Raw genomic sequence first — 20,592 nt, 5'->3', positions numbered from 1 at the left:
ACCACCATGAAACCATGAATTCTTCCAGGAATCCCAACTGGTGAGGGGATATTAGTAAATGACATGAAAAGGGAAAAGGGAAGTTAGACATGCTCCTTTGCTTGCTGCAACTTGATGCAGAAGAACACCTTGTCAATTGATTGACTTTGCTTTGGTAAACACCGTTTATACATCTGCAATGGTAAAGATGACCTTTCTGCAACCCCAATTACCTACCCAGCTACTTGCCTAGCATTTTTTATTTCTTCTTGGAGGGTGCACTTGGACTTGCAGACCCTTACTTGCCTTTTCTTTTCTTTGGCTTTTTCTTTTGCTTTTCTGCCTGCTTCTACCCTTATTGCTTCCAAGGTCCCAGATTAAGCAGTTGGGAGCCCTTTCTTCTCTACCTGAACTACTTGTCTGCCAAGATTAAACAATTTGGACAGACTTCTTTCTCTAATCTATAACTGCAATTTAAAGCATGGCATGATCCAGATTAAACTGTTGGATCATCCATCAAAATTGAAACAAGGCCATCAAGATTGAAACAAGGAGAAGCTCTCAACACACCTTGTCTTCTCTAGGAAATATGGGATCTTTGGATAATCAAAGCTAAGCATATTTGGACTTTCCCATGTCAATCATGAAATATGAAACCTATTGGTATAGGTAGCTAACACCTGTTGTAGTAGACATTTCAGCATTTGATCAATATCCCATGCAGATTCATTCACCTTCTACTTAATTCCTTTGATCTCAGTCACACACAAGGCTTGTGACTCTGTCTTTCTGAATTCATCATTCAGTGCATTTTTTGTGTCTTTTAATGACGCAGTTGGATTAGTCATACTATACTTAATATACCAAGTTAGATCCTGATCTGTATCTTGGGGGGAGGCCCCCAAGATCTAAAAAATTGAAATGGCTAAAAAATTGCAATGCCATAAATAAAATGAGAGAACACATAGTAAATAAAACCACAAAGAATTTTTTTATTAAAATGGAGAATAACTGAAAAAGCTACCTTGTGGCAGACAAAGTTGTCCTTTTACAAAATTTGACTTGTTACTTATAGTATTTTTCAGTTACAATACCACAGGCCAATTCCATGGGTGAATGAATACCATGGGTGGATGTCACAATACCACGAGTCAATTCCATGGGTGAATGAATACCATGGGTGGATATCACAATACCATGGGAAAATACCATGGGTGAATGAATACCATGGGTGGATGTCACTTACAATACCATGAGTGGATGCCACTTACAATACCATGGGTAGATTCCTATGGGTGGATGAATACCATGGGTTGATCCCGTTTTCTATTCGGATCAGCATCCTATCTTGCAATGTTGTGCTTTCTTAATATCATCATATGTTATCTATTTTGACTTCCACACAATATATACTACAAACCAAAATTTATCATGGTCTTTTGTCCCCAGACCTCTGAATATAGGCATCTTCATAGTGTTTGCCATACTAAATAGTAGAGGTGGAGGTGGAGATGGAGGCGTATGTGTGTCAGATGGAGGTGATGGTAGAGGTATAGTGGATGGATGTGGAATTCCCGCAGTGCCCTAATCTACCAACTGCAGCACACCTCTGGGTCTCTTCAGACTATTACTTTCTTCTTCACTATTGAATGCTCCCAACAGAGGACTATACTCAGCAATTGTATCTAGATATTTTCTGAATTGTTTCCCACTTCGCGTAGCTCCTGTTGAGCCTCTTCTAAACATCAATTTAGTGGCATAACTTGTTTCTCACACAATAGCATTTTAATCCACATTTTCAAAGACTTTAGATACTTACCTCTTGGTCCTTTGAAAAACTTGCGTTCAGCTTCGCTATCACTAATAGACGTATCAATCGTGAACTCAGTTATAATTCTTCCAAAAATACTATTGATCTAGTAATCAACAACCTTCACAACCTTGTATTATGATCCTTCCAGGTGCTTCACTAACTCTGCAATGCACACAATAGGGTTATCCATCTTCCAAGTAGCTTGACCATTTGCTAATTTAGCCAACCATTCATATAATTCACACAGAAAAGAGCCAAAGAAAACTCCGTGTTCGTCTATATACAGATATCTTTGCAACCATTCTTCTTTTGACAAACACGAATTCCACTTTTCAATCTCCTTCTTTGTTGGTCTCCATGGACCTCACATCACACATCCCTCAGATAGATCCCAGTCTCGGCAACATAACCATTTGTTGGCTTGATGGGACTTAGACCTAGGTTTGGAGTTAGATGTGCTAACCAAAAAAACCCTACACTATCATCCCTTTTAGAAATAACTCACATAGCGTAGGTTGCAGTCTCACATGAGATAGTATTGGGGGATGCTAGAACTAGGTTTCTGCATACAAAGGGCTATGTGACATGTTTTCTATAGATCTAGGGCTTTATCTTGACCTTCGAGAACCCTAACCCTTGAAACCCATAACTTACAGTAAATAAAAATTAATAGATTTATGTCCTTCGTTGATTGCGCTAAACATGCATAACATCATAAAAATAAGGAGATCTATGTCTTCACGAATTTATTAAGTACTTTACCTGATTAAATGCATTCAACAAATCATAAATAGAAAAAACTTCATAAATAAACATTTATACACAAATACACATATATCACTTCAAAATATGTCTTTATTATGCTTCAGATTCTCAGTTACAAACTCTTTCCAACCCTGCGCACATAGTTGTAGGAGCTCGTACACTCAGTTGCAGACTTACCAAGTGTTGAGATTGCAACAAGATGATGGAGCTTAGTGAAAAGAGTCGCCTTCACTAAGTGGGCCCGCAGGCTATTTTTGGCGCAAGTCTATTTTTAGACTATGTCTATTTTTAGACATATGGATCATGTCTATGTTTATGGATGATTGATCAAGTTGGGAAAAATAGATGGACTTCTATTTTTGATGAAAGTGTGAGTGATCACAGTGTGAGTGATCAAGTCTATTTTTAGACTGGCTGTCAAAAATAGAAAAGTCAAATATTATTATCTCACAATAATATTTGGACTATAAACTTAATCTTATTCTCTTGGAGCACTTCAGTTTGAGCTACGGAAGTGGCACATGCAGCTGTCAGAAGGAAATTCATTTTTCTTATGAGTCAGTTGAGTTGTTGCATGCATGACTTCAGTTAGAACTCAAGTGAGTTGAGTTTAGTGGACTGGAGGTACAGTTGATGGAGTTGTGTTCAGTTTAACTTAGTTAAACTGGTTGTAGTTAGTCTAACTGCAGATAGACTAATGATGAGTTGTTAAACTAATTATTAACTCATAATACAACTAAAGAATACATCAGTTAACTCAGTTGCATGTCAGTGCATGTTCAGTTCAACAGGGACAGGTGGTAGAGAATCAGATTGCTATCAGTTGTGACTATAGTTGTGCACCAGATCTTGCACAATCAAGGGATTGAGTATGCCAATGAGTTTGCTCACGTATTTGGCCCGCATTTTAGCCTTTTCGCACGTCCAACAAAGTGTGAGTGACTATTTTGCAGGTGAAAATCGAGTTTGGGAAGAAATTCTCATCAGTTCTTGAGCAGGTATAGAGCAGTGGAGGCAGGCAAGCAGTGGAAGAGATTTGGAGATCAGATCTGAGCTGTATTGTGTGTAACAGAGGTGGAGATACTTGTGAGAAGTATTATGCTGTGTAATGTTACATGACTCAATCATTAATATACAGATAGTGTGGGGTTTTTAGCGAGATGCTTTCCCCGTGATACATACTGTGTTAATGTGTGAATGTTCTTGATGTTTTATTGTTATTGATGCTGCTCTATTCTTGATCAACGTAGAGGAGCTTATGTATTGTGTATGTTTTCCGCATTAGTACATGATCAGGATAATCTCCATTGAATATGTGTTAAATTATTCAAAGTTTCTACATGGTATCGGAGCTAGATAATTGTAGAAAAAGTTTCTACATGGTATCAAAGCAGCTTGATTTGTAGAAGAGATTTTTACAGGATATCAAGCGAGGGTTGATCGGAAGCAGTTGAGTTGGTTGCTGGTGGAAATCGAATTTGCAGCAGTGTTTTTGAAATGTCTTTCAACGGATTGCAAATGTTATTCCAAAGCAAGAGCGACCTGGCGCTCAAGGATAAACTCAGTAACAATAAAGGTGAGAATGGATCTTCATCAAAGGTATCTGATGAAGAGAATTGTGCTTTGGCTGCCAAAGCAAAGAAAGGGAAGAGCAAGAAAGCTTCTCAGTCTGGTGCGAAAGGCAAGAAGCAGGATATGTCCAAAGTGAAGTGTTTTCACTGTCACCAGCATGGACACTATGCCACAAATTGTCCGCAGAAGAAGAAGAACAAGCAAGCTGCTGGATCTGCAGGGGGAGAGGCTTTAGCTTCTCAGTTTGAGCTTGATTTTTCATTGATCGCATGCTTGGTTTCAAGTGTGATGGGATCAGTGTGGTTCCTGGACAGTGGTGCGTCTTTTCACATGACGGGAGATAGAGATTTGTTCTCTGATCTGGAGGACAAAGATCTTGGAGTGCACATTGAGATGGGCGATGATGGTAGATACAGTGCGACCGGTATCGGTACCATTTCCTTTGAGAGGGAGTCTGGTAAACCCTTTGTATTGAAGGAAGTCATGCATGTTCCAGGATTGAAGAAGAATCTCATCTCAGTGGCGATGTTAGAAGACAAGGGGTATGATGTTGTTTTCAGCGAGGGAAAGGCCTTCCTGCGCAGCAAGACAACTGGTGAGACCCGGAAGATAGGGGTTCGAGTGAGGAACCTTTATCAGTTGCATGTAGATGGATGCGCAGCAATGGCAGGCAAGGCAGAAGGATTGGTGAGCCGGGATGATGGCGAGTTGTGGCACAGGAGATTGGGTCACCTTCACCATGGAGCCTTGAAGATACTGCAGCAGATCACTACAGGGCTTCCTAAAGGCACACTTGCGCAGTCAGATCAGTGCAAGGGGTGTACTTTGGGGAAGTTTGTGAAAGCCACCTTTCACGAGAAGGATAGTCGCGCCATGACGATCCTTGAGAGAATTCACACAGACGTGTGTGGACCTTTCTCAGTTGCTTCGACAGCAAAACACAGGTATTATGTGATTTTTGTTGATGATTTCTCTCGTAAGTGTTGGATCTTCTTCATGCAGAAGAAGAGCGAGACATATTCAAAGTTCTGTGAATTCAAAGCACTGGTCGAGAAGGAGTCGGGGAAGAAGGTGAAGGCTCTTAGGAGCGATAATGGTGGTGAATACATCTCGGACGAGTTCAAGGATTTCTGCAAGGCAGAAGGGATTCGTAGAGAGCTCATAGCTCCCCATAACCCACAGCAGAACGGGGTAGCTGAGCGGAAGAACAGAACGATTGTGGGTGCTGCACGGGCAATGTTGCATGATCAGGGCCTACCCCTTCACTTGTGGGCGGAAGCATGCAATACAGCAGTTTATGTGCAGAACCGTTGTCCTCATAGGATACTTGGCATGAGTACACCCGAGGAGGCTTATTCTGGTAAGAAGCCTGATCTTTCTCATTTGAGGATTTTTGGTGCTAACGTTTACATGCATGTGACGAAGGATGCCAGAAAGAAGTTGGAGCCGACTGTAGAGGTTGGGATATTTTTGGGGTACACTGATACGCCCCACAACTATCGTGTGTATTTGCCAGACAGTGGTAAAACTGTTGTGCGACGGGATATAAAATTTCAGGAGGAGAAAGCCATGAAGTGTTCGCTTGAGAGGGAGCTACACTTGCATGTAGATGAGGAGCTATTAGTTCCTAAGGATGAGCTTCAGGACGTGGATCAGCCACAGGACGAGGTTCATGGAGTGGAAGAGACCACTCATGCAGCGCCAACCATCAGAGGGCGAAAGCGCTTGACAGAAGCTGAGCGACTGGCTCAAGATGCAGAGAAAGTTGTAGGACCACCTACAGCCCAACGCAGGCAGAGACAGTCACCTGATCGGTACACTGGATACATGGCTCTTATGAGCAAGTGTGTTGTGACTGAGCCATCCTCTTTCGAGGAAGCTGTGGAGGATCCCGCATGGGTAGACGCCATGGTGGAAGAGTATGATTCTATTGTCAGAAACAGTGCATGGGAGATTGTTCCTAGACCGGAAGGGAAATCAGTGGTGGGTTCGAGATGGATCTACAAAGTTAAGCAGGCAGCTGACGGGAGTGTGGAGAAGTACAAGGCAAGATTTGTTGCCCGAGGCTTTTCACAGATTGAGGGGATCGATTATGAGGAGACCTTTGCACCTGTCGCAAGGTATTCTTCCATACGGACGATTCTTGCTCTCTCAGCGCAGATGGGATGGCACATTCATCAGATGGATGTGAAGAATGCGTTCCTCAACGGAGTCATTGAGGAGGAGGTGTACATTGAGCAACCCGAAGGCTTTGAAGTCTTCAGCAGCGAGTCGCATGTGTGCAGGCTCAAGAGAGCGCTGTATGGGTTGAAGCAAGCACCACGTGCTTGGTACACACGGATAGACAGCTATTTCACAGGACTTGGATTCTCCAAGAGCGAGGCGGATCCGAACCTATACCAGATTGTGGTGGAGGGTAAGTTGCTTATCATTGTACTGTATGTTGATGATTTGATTCTAACGGGTGATGAGCTGTTGATACTGTCATGCAAGAAGGATCTTGCTACAGAGTTTGAGATGAAGGACTTGGGCCTCCTTCACTATTTCCTAGGATTGGAAATATGGCAGCGCAGTGGTGGACTGTTTGTTTCTCAGGGCAAGTATGCTCGGGAGATACTGGAGAAGTTCAACATGCATGGCTGCAAGCTTGTTGATACTCCTCTTCCTGGAGGTTGGAGGAAGGAGGATGCCACTTCGGGAGAAGAAGTGGATGCCACTGTTTATCGACAGTTGGTGGGGTCGCTGATGTATTTGGTCAATACACGACCTGATATATGCTATGCAGTTAACCAGCTTTCACAAGCTATGGTTAAGCCTACCAAGCTCTTCTGGAAGGCGGGCAAGCATGTATTGCGCTACTTGAGAGGCACATCGGGATATGGTTTGTGGTACAGACAGGAGGATGAGGTGAAGCTATGTGGCTTCACGGATGCAGATTGGGCAGGGAGCCCAACAGACAGAAAGAGCACATCAGGAGGGGTCTTCAGTATCGGATCGACAGCAGTTTCTTGGTACAGCAGGAAGCAGAGATCCGTGGCACTCAGTTCAGCGGAGGCCGAGTATATGGCAGCAAGTTTGGCTGCATGCGAGGCTATATGGATGAGGAAGATCCTGGTTGGTTTGTTCGGTTCTCATTTGGATCCTACTGTGATTTACTGTGATAACCAGAGTTGCATTAAACTCTCGGCTAATCCTGTATTTCATGATAGATCTAAACATATTGACATCAGGTACCATCATATCAGAGATTGTGTGCAGCGGAGGATCATGTTACTTTCGTACATTCCAACGGAGGATCAGGATGTTGATATTCTGACGAAGGCTCTCACCAGGAGCAAATTCGAGTACCACCGAGGCAGGATAGGGGTTGTTGATAATCCATATCTTGTCGAGAGGGAGTGTTGAGATTGCAACAAGATGATGGAGCTTAGTGAAAAGAGTCGCCTTCACTAAGTGGGCCCGCAGGCTATTTTTGGCGCAAGTCTATTTTTAGACTATGTCTATTTTTAGACATATGGATCATGTCTATGTTTATGGATGATTGATCAAGTTGGGAAAAATAGATGGACTTCTATTTTTGATGAAAGTGTGAGTGATCACAGTGTGAGTGATCAAGTCTATTTTTAGACTGGCTGTCAAAAATAGAAAAGTCAAATATTATTATCTCACAATAATATTTGGACTATAAACTTAATCTTATTCTCTTGGAGCACTTCAGTTTGAGCTACGGAAGTGGCACATGTAGCTGTCAGAAGGAAATTCGTTTTTCTTATGAGTCAGTTGAGTTGTTGCATGCATGACTTCAGTTAGAACTCAAGTGAGTTGAGTTTAGTGGACTGGAGGTACAGTTGATGGAGTTGTGTTCAGTTTAACTTAGTTAAACTGGTTGTAGTTAGTCTAACTGCAGATAGACTAATGATGAGTTGTTAAACTAATTATTAACTCATAATACAACTAAAGAATACATCAGTTAACTCAGTTGCATGTCAGTGCATGTTAAGTTCAACAGGGACAGGTGGTAGAGAATCAGATTGCTATCAGTTGTGACTATAGTTGTGCACCAGATCTTGCACAATCAAGGGATTGAGTATGCCAATGAGTTTGCTCACGTATTTGGCCCGCATTTTAGCCTTTGCTCACATCCAACAAAGTGTGAGTGACTATTTTGCAGGTGAAAATCGAGTTTGGGAAGAAATTCTCATCAGTTCTTGAGCAGGTATAGAGCAGTGGAGGCAGGCAAGCAGTGGAAGAGATTTGGAGATCAGATCTGAGCTGTATTGTGTGTAACAGAGGTGGAGATACTTGTGAGAAGTATTATGCTGTGTAATGTTACATGACTCAATCATTAATATACAGATAGTGTGGGGTTTTTAGCGAGATGCTTTCCCCGTGATACATACTGTGTTAATGTGTGAATGCTCTTGATGTTTTATTGTTATTGATGCTGCTATATTCTTGATCAACGTAGAGGAGCTTATGTATTGTGTATGTTTTCCGCATTAGTACATGATCAGGATAATCTCCATTGAATATGTGTTAAATTATTCAAAGTTTCTACACCAAGGTCTCTACATACACACCTGCAGGAGCCTTCCCCTTCGCCCAAGTACAAAATAGACAAATTCATACTCAACTCATGTAAGACTTCCTACTTAGATTTTCTATGACTCTCTTATGACTTCCTTTTATACTCTTCCTTCATTACAATACCATGGTCCGCAAACCATGAGAAGGTCTCAAAACAACTTGACTTTAACAAACTAAGGGGCTTTGACCTTCCTAGATCCCCTTTGACTCCTATTGACCTACGCTACTCGCACTTTGCTCCTCAAAATGTGGAGACTTTGCAATATCTTTACAATCTTAACAAAATTTGACCCAGCAGACCCCATCCCAACACCTTGGTAACCAGTTTAATCAAATTTTCATTTGGATTCTCTCTTCCTAGAGTTCTATCCACCTCTCCCTTAGAACTTGTGTCCTCACTCTCACCAATGTCCCATACATAAGGTTATCATCTCTAGGTAGTATCCACTACCTCCATTCTTTCCTGATATGCCTCAATTCCAATCTCAGGTCGTCATCCATTCCATGCCCTTCTCAGCTTCCTCTTTTGGGTGGCATACTAATGGCATTACCCTTAACAACTTCACAAATTCAGCTTGTACAAGATCTATTTTTTCATAGCTTGAAAGCACACTTTGATACCACAATGATGTAGTGTAACATGTGGCCAATCCTTCATTGTTTTAAATGTACCCTACTGAAAAAAAAAAAAAAAAAAAAAAAAAAAAAAAGTAATAATAATAATAATAATAAAAAAATAAAAAAATAAATAAATTGAGTTACCTCCAAGCACTCTCATTCCACTATTTTCGCGAGGGAAATACCTAGGAGAACCCTCTTTCTTTCCTTTTACGTATAAATGAAAAAATTTAATCAACACAATCCATACACAATTCCCAAGACAGGTTAAGAGTTGGGACTCCTCGACAGGTCAGGGTCGAGACTTATCCCAAATGCAGCATCACCCAACTTATGTCAAACGGTCATGCAATTCAGGTCGGGGTCAATCACTCTCCTATTCACCATGACTTTACACCCAACTTCCCTATGACTACTGACTAACCGATAGGACCCGCTACATGAGGTCTGGGGCTAGTCTATGGTTTGAGATTTTTGTAATGAAGAGTGTTTTGAGGGGTCGACCTCCAACCACTAGCCCACCAATTCAAACTTCGGTGAATAACTAGAGAACTATGTGTTAATTGAATTCATTCATTTACAATGATTCCTTCCTCCTTAATCAAAGTTTCGAACTCCTTTTCAACAGAACTTCAACTAAACCTTCCTATCATAGCTCAAATTTATTCTCACAAAAGGCTTAGCATTGTTCGATGATAGGTATGGAACTAAGCCACCATCCTAAATTTACTTCTTTGTAAATCACCTTAATGCAGTGATTTCCAATTCAAAGGGATAAACATAGGAAATACCTTAAAACCAAGAATTCAGACAACAAATAGAACATAGAGCAAACCATTCAAGCCAAGAATAAAAATAAGTCATTTGTTTCCTTTGTCCTTCACAATTGCGAGGTCCTTGGCATACACACATATACATTCAAGAATGGAATAATTTCAAAATAGAAAGAGGAGGCATGGTCTATCAATAGCCTCTCTAGAACATAACAATTGGGCTACTCTATAAGTTGTTTACTTACAACATAATCAACTACCCAACTAAAAGAACACACCATTAAATAGAACAACATTTATCATATATTTTCCTCAAGGGACACATAAGAAAAATGGTAATATATATTTAAATAGGGATTTTTTTTCCTTAAGAAAATAAAAGTGGAGTGACACTCCTGCATAAATTCTCTTGCATTGGTTTCTTTGTGTCAGAAGGCAAGTATTGTGGGTGGGAATTGGGTAATTGTGTGTGTTATCCTAGTTGTCATTTTCTCTTGATCCACGGGTGGCGTCTTTTTTTTTCAATGGTCAAGGTTGAAGAGTCTCTGGTTGAGGAATTCTTGTCTTCCACTCTATCTGGTGGGTCTTCATCCAAGGTTAATCCTTTTGTATGGTACTACTTTGATAAGTTGGTTTGTTGGTTTCCTACTATTATGGAGGGTGGATTGAGTCAATCTTTGTGCTATTTTGAAGGTAGAGGAAGTCGTTATAGCGACATTGTTTCTTCCCCTTGAGACTCGATGATGTCGCCAAGGTAGAGAATGAGGAGTAGGAGGGGAGGTGGTGGAAGAGCTCAACTTAGGGAGCGAGGGGCAAGGCTCTTCGCCCATGAATTAGTGGAAACTTGTTTCAATGTAGTTCCACCTTAAACATGTTAGGATATTTTAGACCTACAGAAAAAATCAGGAGAGGAAAGGCTATCTCTTTCAGACTTCGATTTGTTAGAGGATATGTCAGTTTAGGTGTTTGACCCTAGGCACAACAGGAGTGGAAGAAAATAGTATTTAAACACAATAGCTCCTCAATTGAAAATGATTTTTTTTTTGGGCTTAGTACTGAGGGACAAGCAGGTGGAGAAATTCAATATTTTTTCCTCGTTGAAGAATGTTAAGAGGATGCTTGGGAATGAGGGGTATTTCCTATATAGAATTGATGCTTGTCTGGAACATGTCGAAAGTCACCTAACTTGTGAGTTAGATGGTGGGGACATGATGGATCGTCCCATCTCAAGCTCAAGGGTTCCGAACAATATTTTTCCTTCAGAAAATGATTAGTGAGAAAGTGTTTTGAGCGGCATAGTCTAAGGTTTTACTGAAGCTCTTAGTTTTGTCCTCTAAAGGTTTCTTGTTAGCCTCTTGGTGCTTGGATTATGCTGACATAGATGGGTCATGGCCTTGTTTTTCTGTAGGATGTTATTGGTACATTTATTGGTCCTTGGTGTGCTCAATCATATTTTTTGCTATATGTTAAGGATGGTATGCAACTTCCTTGGTTTCAGAAAAAAACATTTTTACTTCTACGCTAGCTCTCTTGGGTTCTCATCATTTTGGTCGGTAATATTTGATGCTTTGTTTTAGGAAGGGAATCTTCTAGTAGTTTCCAAGAGCCCTATGGTACCCAAATGTTGTGTAATTGTAATTTATTTTGTTTCTCCTAGGTGAATATGTGTGTGGTTGATGGGTGCCATCGTTCCCCCTATGGTCATTTGTATCTGCATTTGTGTCTGAAATGTGTGGGGAGGTAGTTAGGCCATACCTAGATTTTTTTCTCGTGTATTTTGTTCTGAAGATTACTCTACTTAGTCTAGGTGATAGAGGTAGAGATTTGAGTGGGTTTTCTCCCTCAGAGAACTATCTTATATCCATGTAATTTCAAATTTTTTGAGTAATACAAAGTCTTTCAAATTGTAAAAAGTATGCTCCAAAAAAAGGTTGATGCTACATCAACACTTTTCAAAATCAATATGAAAATCATGGTATTGTGAACTCTAAAAAAAAGAGAACCCGATATAGTTCTTGTTAAGTTGGTAACTTTGTTAACATAAATTTGTGCATATGAGTTATAGTTTCCATTGTATGTTACTTCATAGGCTTTAACAATGTTTGCTAGGGCATTCCTTATTCCAATTAGGGTTTACTCCTCGAAAAATTCATGACATGAATAATACATCCTCATCCAAATTGACACCTCTAAGAAGTATTTTTTCTCTCGTGTGAACCACTCAATCTAGAATATTAGGTGAAGGAACACGCCAAAAAAAATATGGCCCTTCAAAAAAATTGTCTCAATAATCAATACTTGCAAAGATTGTTGTGAAAATGTTGTTGGAGATCAATTTCAAATCCACCTAACCTTTGGGATTCTATCTTATTTTAATCCACCAGGTCAAGGTTTTCTGTAAGGGAGGGATACCCACAAATTTGTACATAGCTATGTGACCTTTCATATGCTTAATAAAGCACTAATATTAGTCTCCTCATGGGATGACCAAATGCTTGACACAATTGGATGTTATCATCTCCACCCGATTTCAAATCCCACTAGGGGACATATTTAGCTTGTTGTGATAAGGGTCAAGGAGTAGGCTTCCCCACTCTTGTGGAGTCTCAATTGTTTCTAAGTTAAAAATTCCTAGTATATTTGGCTTATGAGATAGGGATACACTATTGGTGTTATTGTGGTAGTCACTAGGTTTAACACCAAGTGGGGGTGGCGCCCTTGCCCATGGCCCTTTGACGCCAGGTGGGGTGGCTGTCAGTTCCGGGAATCGATGGCTACCACGCCCCAATTCTTAAGGGATGTGGGAAAGGTAGCTGGAGTGGCGGGCGCCTACTGCCATTTCGTGTTGGGGTGGGATAGCCCCTCAATCTGCCACCATCAAAACCTTTTTTATTCATTTTTTTAATGTTTTTATTTATTTTTTAATTATTTTTCATTATTATTTTTCTAACTTTATTTTTAAAACTTTCTTATTATTCCCCAATGGGGTGACATCAAAGTCCAAAGGGGGACAGGGAAGGGCATTAATTCCCCCTCCCACATGTTGAGTGAATTGATAAAGTTTGTCATAGAAGTCCGTTTGGACCGACAATAGTAGATAGTCTTGAAAACCTTAGGAATTACTAGAGTTAACTATGACCCTTCAGAATGTTATTTGTTGTGCATGGTGATGGGAATTAGGGTGCAGAAAAAACATATGCTTTGGGTGCCATGGTGGCCTTATTCCTTCACCATCCTTGGCCCTTCAATATGTGATAAAGAGGAGTGGAATTTCACCTAGCTTGGTAGCTACTGGCCTTTGCCCTTGTGGGGATTTAGAGCATAAAGATTTGGGATTTGAGCTTGTGGACATTTGTGTGGTAATTAGGTGAAGCCTTTAATGTTCGAACTTGGAGAAACAACACTTGGGCTACAAAACCAAGGAGTCTTTGCTGGGGCAGTCATATTTTTTCAATTCTTGGGTAATTTTCCTCCTCTTAGTTGCCAATTTGTTTCATAATTTCTCTTTCATAGGATATGTTGGTTCTTTTGTTAAGTTACCCGGGTACTCGGAAGAGAGGGATAAACCCCTTTATTGTATTTTGGTTTAAGTTTATAAGTAAGAATCTTAGAATCTGGAGCTCCAGTGCAGTGTTTTTCAATGTGTCTCTCGATCCATTTATGAATTGTGGCTTTCCATATGGGTGGGGTTGTGTTTCTATGAAGATCTTGGTAGTTTGCATTAATATCTACTAGAGTCTTTCTTCATCTGTTGGAGACTGCATATCTCTAGGAACAATGGGGTGGAGAGTAGGATTGGACGCCTGTTGTCTTTCATGATTGGTGTGGGTGGTAGGAATCTTAGTGCTGGAAAGTTGGTCAAGGGAGGGAAAGTTCTAAACAAACCCTCTCCTTCTACGTTGCATTGTTATCTTTACATGAGACCTGGGCACTTCAGCCAAGTGTGGAAAATTTGGATGAACTGGAACATAAAGTGTTAGGTGTTGGTTTGGTATAGCCATAGAGATACCCAGGAGGCAATGCAATGAAAATGTGGCTGCACATGCCATGGTGGCAAACCAAGGGGACTTGTAGTAAAATATAGGGTAGAGCTGCGGGATTTAGACGATGAATTAGACCAACATGCTATTCACTCCTTGGGAAGAATAAAATGGCCCTTCTGTTCAACTCTCTGGAAAACCATCTTCAATAGGCTACCTAGCTCTTGGAACAACTTTCACAAGACCACCATGATGACTGGAATGAAATTATAGGCTTTATGAATGATATTCAACACAATCAATGGCACATGATGGACTACTTGGCAGCTTTCCATCGGGGCCAGAAAAGAATTAATGAGTGGTTGGAGTGTTTGGAAAGAAAAACGGAACATGTACAGAGACATGTTCACGAGGCTTGTCATCCTACCCCGCAACCAGGTGAAAAATCGGATAATCTTGGACTAGGAAACCTCTTCGATCAGGGATGAAAATTGGTTGCATGTTTGTTCTTGGGACTTTATGGTACTTTTGGTCTCTATGTATGTGGTCTGTTAGTTTAATTTTGTTTTTGACTATGTTCTTCTATTATTACCTTCTGGCCAGTAAGTCCAGTAGGAATAAGGCTAGAAGGTTTTTAATTAAAATCTACTCACGATGTATCAGTGTCATGAATTAATTGAAAAGTTAGATTCATGAAAATGTCCATAATTAATACATAAGAAAATTTGAAGTGTCGAAAATATGTTGCGAAAAAAACGTTGATGCTACATCAAGGCTTTTCAAAATTGCCATGAAAATCATGTTCTTTTGTGAGCTCTAAAAAAAAGAGAACTCAGTATAGTTCTCGTTAAGTTTGTAACTTTGTTTACACAAATTTGTACATATGAGGTATAGTACCCATAGTATGTTACTTCAGAGACTTTAAAATGTTCCCTAGGGTATTCCTTATTCCAATTATGGTTTTCTCCTCACAGAATTCATGACATGAAGAATACATCCTGATCCTAATTGATACCTCTAAGAATTATTTTTGTCTCTCATGTTAAACCTCTCAATCTAGAATCTTAGGTGAAGGACCAAGTTGAAAACACTGATGGCGCTTCTTCAAAAAAAATGTCTCAATCCTCAATACTTACAAATATGGCTGTGAAAAAGTTGTTGGAGATCAAATTGAAATCCACCTAACCTTTTGGGCTTCTATCTTATTTTAATCCATGAGTTCAAGGCTTTCTGGAAGGGAGAGATACCCACAAACTTGTAGATAACTACGTGACCTTTCACATGCTTAATAAACCACCGATATTAGTCTCCTCACGGGACGACTGAGTGGTTGGCACAATGGGATGTTATCCCCTCCACCTGATTTCAAATCCCACAGGGGGACATCTTTGACTCTTGATCAAGCTCAAGGAGTATGCTCCCCCACTCTTGTGGAGTCTCAAATCTTGCCAAGTCATAAATTCATGGTATATTTGGCTTACGGGATATGGATACATTGTTGATGTTATACTGATAGCTACTACGTTCAATCTTGGGTGTCGCCCAAATTACTCCAACGAATTCACCGTGGTAGAAATAAAAATAGAAAAATAACCACCAATATTAGAGAGTTTTTATGACCTCATACCTCAGATTTTTAATTATTTTAGCTAATGAAGGCATAAAATTTCCAAAAAAAAAGAATTAAAAAGAGCCTCATTGATAGAAGTGAAAATTTCTTCGTTATAAGAGAGTTGTATATTGTATATATATCGATTTTTTATCCTAGGTATTTAGACGGTTTTAATTATAAACCCTCAAAAGTTGCACCAAAGTATTATTGACTACTTTTCATTCTTCTTATTTTTCACAAAGCATCTTTCTTATTTTTCATAAATCATCTTTATGCCATGCATTATTGTCCTCTACTAGTTTCCCTACCCTATCTGTTTCATTTGTTTCTTGTCACAAATTGACAGCCTATAGTACTACATCCTTAAAGCTATAAAGTACTAAAAGGTCCTCTACTTGTTTCCCTACCCTAGCCTACAGTACTACATCCTTAAAGCTATAAAGTACTAAAAGGTCCTCTACTTGTTTCCCTACCCTAGCCTACAGTACTACATCCTTAAAGCAATAAAGTACTAAAAATTCCTCTACTTGTTTCCCTACCCTATCCATTTCATTTCTTGCTTGTCACAAATTGACAACCTATACTACTACATCCTTAAAGCTATAAAGTACTAAAAGGGTTTCATTTCATTTCTTGCTTGTCACAAATTGACAACCTATACTACTACATCCTTAAAGCTATAAAGTACTAAAAGGGTTTCAGGTAGGAGTAGAAGTTGTCATACAAGTTACACCCTACAGGTTGAAACAACCATCTATCCAAAAGACGAAAATTAGTACAATTTCACACCCCATCCTTAAAAAGATAAAGCGCTAAAAAGTTACCATACTAAAACCCTACCCTATCACATTGTTGTAACCCATTATCCAAAAGACAAATATAAGTACCCTATCACTTTGTTGTATGTAACTCATTATCCAAAAGACAAATATATAAATACGTAAAAGACAAATATAAGTACCCTATCACTTTGTTGTAACCCATTATCCAAAAGACAAATATAAGTACGTAAAGGTAAAGGTATTATCGCTATTACGTTGTTGTAACCCATTATCCAAAAGACAAATATAAGTATGTAAAAGTATTATCGCTATCACATTGTTGTAACCCATTATCCAAAAGACAAATATAAGTATGTAAAGGTATTATCGCTATCACGTTGTTGTAACCCATTATCCAAAAGACAAATATACCTAAAAAAAGCCATTATCCAATAGACAAATATACCCATTATCTAAAAGACAAATATACCAAAAAAACCCATTATCTAAAAGACAAATATACCCATTATCTAAAAAACAAATAAACCTTAAAAAAACCATTATCCGATAGATAAATATAACTAAAATCCAAGAATATACCCAAATAAAAACCAAAAACTCAATACGAGAATATAAGCAAAACTTAATATCCAAATATACCTAAGAAAAAACCATAATCCAAAGATACCTAAGAAAAAACCATAATCCAAAGATACCTAAAATCCTGTTAGGTGTAAGAGTTGAAGCAAGTGTACCAAATTCCGAGAATATAAGCAAAACTCAATATCCAAATATACCTAAGAAAAAACCATTATCCAGATATACGTAAAATCCTGTTGGGTATAAGGGTTGAAGCAATTATACCTGAGAGAAAACCATTATCCAAATATATGTAATCCAGATATACGTAAAATCCTGTTGGGTATAAGGGTTGAAGCAAATATACCTGAGAGAAAACCATTATCCAAATATACGTAAAATCCTGTTGGGTATAAGGGTTGAAGCAAATATACATGAGAAAAAACCATTATCCAAAGATACCTAAAATCCTATTGGGTATAAGAGTTGAAGCAAGTGTACCACCTAAAATCCTATTGGGTATAAGAGTTGAAGCAAGTGTACCACCTAAAATCCTATTGGGTATAAGAGTTGAAGCAAGTGTACCAAGCAAATTGGGTATAAGAGTTGAAGCAAGTGTACCAAGCAAATTGGGTATAAGAGTTGAAGCAAGTGTACCACCTAAAATCCTATTGGGTATAAGAGTTGAAGCAAGTGTACCAAGCAAATATACCCGAGAGGTGTACCAAGCAAATATACCCGAGAGGTAAAATCCTGTTGGGTATAAGGGTTGAAGCAAATATACATGAGAGAAAACCATTATCCAAAGATACCTAAAATCCCGTTGGATATAAGAGTTGAAGCAAGTGTACCAAATTACGAGAATATAAGCAAAACTCAATATCCAAGCAAGTGCACCAAATTTTAAGAGAAAAATGAATTTCAACCATTGGCCCATGCAGGTCTCGAACCTGGTATAAGAGTTGAAGCAAGTGCACCAAATTTTAAGAGAAAAATGAATTTCAACCATTGGCCCATGCAGGTCTCGAACCTGCGACCTTCGCGTTATTAGCACGACGCTCTAACCAGCTGAGCTAATGGGCCATGTGGCACTTGGTGTTATCTAACAGACTCTACTCACAAGGTTTTCCTTTCCAGATTGATACAATAAAGTAAATCATAAGCGACGCCCAGTTGACATTTAATGTTAACTAACAATGACACGTGTGCGCGTACAGGAAGCCCCCTTTCCCCACATTACATTGTCGCTTGGAAAGACGTTTAAACTGACTGAGCAAAGAAAATAGAAAGACGTTTAAACTGACTGAGCAAAGAAAATAGAAGGAGAGGATGCATTACATTGTCGCTTGGAAAGACGTTTAAACTGACTGAGCAAAGAAAATAGAAAGACGTTTAAACTGACTGAGCAAAGAAAATAGAAGGAGAGGATGCATTACATTGTCGCTTGGAAAGACGTTTAAACTGACTGAGCAAAGAAAATAGAAAGAGAGGATGTATTTCTACATTGTAAAGAAAGCCTTTAAAAACAGATAATCGGAAAAATACGTTGATCGCTTCCTCCAAACGCCCACCGTGGGGCTCGAACCCACGACCACAAGGTTAAGAGCCTTGCGCTCTACCAACTGAGCTAGACGGGCTAACAATATTTTATTTCGCAGTCCTTAACTCGTAGATAGCACTAGTTCTATGAGATGCAGCGTGACGTGTAAACTGCGTAATTCTAGAGATGCAGTTGGTAGCGCATTCTTTATTCTGTTTCTTTCACATCGATACTTTTAGTTGGTACTATATACTTCATATTCTATTGTTTACTCAAATTTCTTTGGAAAGCAAAAAATGTTGATGTGCGAGAACAACAACAACAACTGAATTGTCTGACGATTCGGTTTCTGTGAGTATTCCAAAACATAACTGTAGTGATAGGGATATTACAGGGTTAAAAAATGAGTATTTGCTGTTTGTATCCCAAAACAAAAACAAAAACGAAAAGGAAAAGAGTGACAAGTTTTACTGGTGCCTCACATTTATATATATCCCAAACATATTTCTTGTTCCTTAAACCAAATGGGTTCAGATTAAGTTGAAGAAAACAGATCCGTTTGATTGAATCCCAGCAGCCAAGGATTCTGTGACTCTTTTTCTAAACGTATTTAACCCTTCATATGCACTATAAGTACTGAACTTTTATACCAATTTATGAAGTGGATCAGCCCTTTTATCTCACATGTGGCTGTAGTTTAGTGGTGAGAATTCCACGTTGTGGCCGTGGAGACCTGGGCTCGAATCCCAGCAGCCACAGTATGAGAACTCTTTCTGTTCACTGCGAGTTTACTGCAGGAAAGTAGAAGTTTGTTGTTTACTCTTTTTCCTTTCAGTTTAGCGTAGGAAAGTAGAAGTTTGTTGTCTTTTTCCTTTGAGTTTAGCGCAGGAAAACATAGAGATTAATGGTAGCTAATGCGAAAATCTTGCAAGGGAGCTTGTGGCGGTAAAGCTCTCTCACAAATTGCAGGTATCAACCCCATCATTATTCACCATTGAGTTCCTTTACACACAACGTCCCTTAAAGTCAAAGGTAACAACCCTCCCATAAAGCCAAATATAACAATCATCCAAACACTAATTGCGGCAAGGCAACATAGAGTCAAAGAGAAACACTCTCTAAACAATGATTGACACAATGCAAAACTAGATTTATCACATGCAACAATGAAAGTGTGAGTAACTAGTGCAAAAGTTTGAGAATGCCATGGTGTATATACCCACCTTTTCCAATGACCAAATTGTTACTCTTCCAAATCCAAATATTTATGAGATTAGGAGAAATGACATTGAGTAACTTCAGACTTGCAGAGATTACGAGAAATGACATTGAGTAGCTTCAAACTTGCAATGATATATATATATATATATATATATATATATATATATATATATATATATATATATATATATATATATATATATATATATATAAAATTTGAAAGTAAAAATATTATGTTAATAAATGTTTCGTACATCTAGTATAAAGGAGATACATAATTTCTTCAATGCTTAACATGTGTTAACACGTGGCATTTAAAATATATTTATTAATTACAAAAAGAAAATCTAATGACAACTTGTTATAGCAGCTACAATAACCCCAATTTTTTTTTGACAAAATCACAATTTTGGAGTCCCCCTTCATTCAAATTATAAACATCTATTTGATCAAACTGATCAAACCTTTCTTCACACCCAATTCCATAAGTAAAGGAAAATTTTAACTTGATCTCTTTGAAGAGTTGTATCTCGCATCAAACTTTCATAGTGCGGTGTGGCACATCTTGGCAGTGTAGCGTAGTGCATCTTAGCTTGTCACCGTCCCATACTCTCTTACCACTATCACATCTATATTTGTGGCAACACGTTCAGTGTGCAGTTAATGTGCTCTCACGTGTGAAACACTGTATAAACCTGCACCCCAATTCATTTTCACCATTGCGTTTTGTCGCATGAGCTCTTTACTTCAATAGAAATTGTGATGCAACAATGCTTCCCTGCCTTATGTAGG

The 20,592-nt window shown here is 39.0% G+C and overlaps 3 non-coding genes across 3 annotated transcripts; 1 reads left to right on the top strand and 2 right to left on the bottom strand.

Moving 5' to 3' along the window:
* Positions 1–18,048: 18,048 nt before the first annotated feature.
* On the bottom strand, positions 18,049–18,122 carry TRNAI-AAU (transfer RNA isoleucine (anticodon AAU)). Its single transcript has one exon. It is a non-coding gene; the product is annotated as a tRNA-Ile (tRNA).
* Positions 18,123–18,603: 481 nt separating this feature from the next.
* On the bottom strand, positions 18,604–18,676 carry TRNAK-CUU (transfer RNA lysine (anticodon CUU)). Its single transcript has one exon. It is a non-coding gene; the product is annotated as a tRNA-Lys (tRNA).
* A 589-nt stretch (positions 18,677–19,265) lies between these two features.
* On the top strand, positions 19,266–19,337 carry TRNAH-GUG (transfer RNA histidin (anticodon GUG)). Its single transcript has one exon. It is a non-coding gene; the product is annotated as a tRNA-His (tRNA).
* Positions 19,338–20,592: the final 1,255 nt, after the last annotated feature.

Source organism: Pinus tabuliformis, chromosome 1_2 (assembly GCF_031772625.1).
Source record: "Pinus tabuliformis cultivar Carrire ecotype Pingquan chromosome 1_2, CPIR1, whole genome shotgun sequence".
Classification (NCBI taxonomy): domain Eukaryota; kingdom Viridiplantae; phylum Streptophyta; class Pinopsida; order Pinales; family Pinaceae; genus Pinus; species Pinus tabuliformis.
Note: the sequence above shows the minus strand (reverse complement) of the source record. Positions and strands in the feature narration are given on the sequence as shown.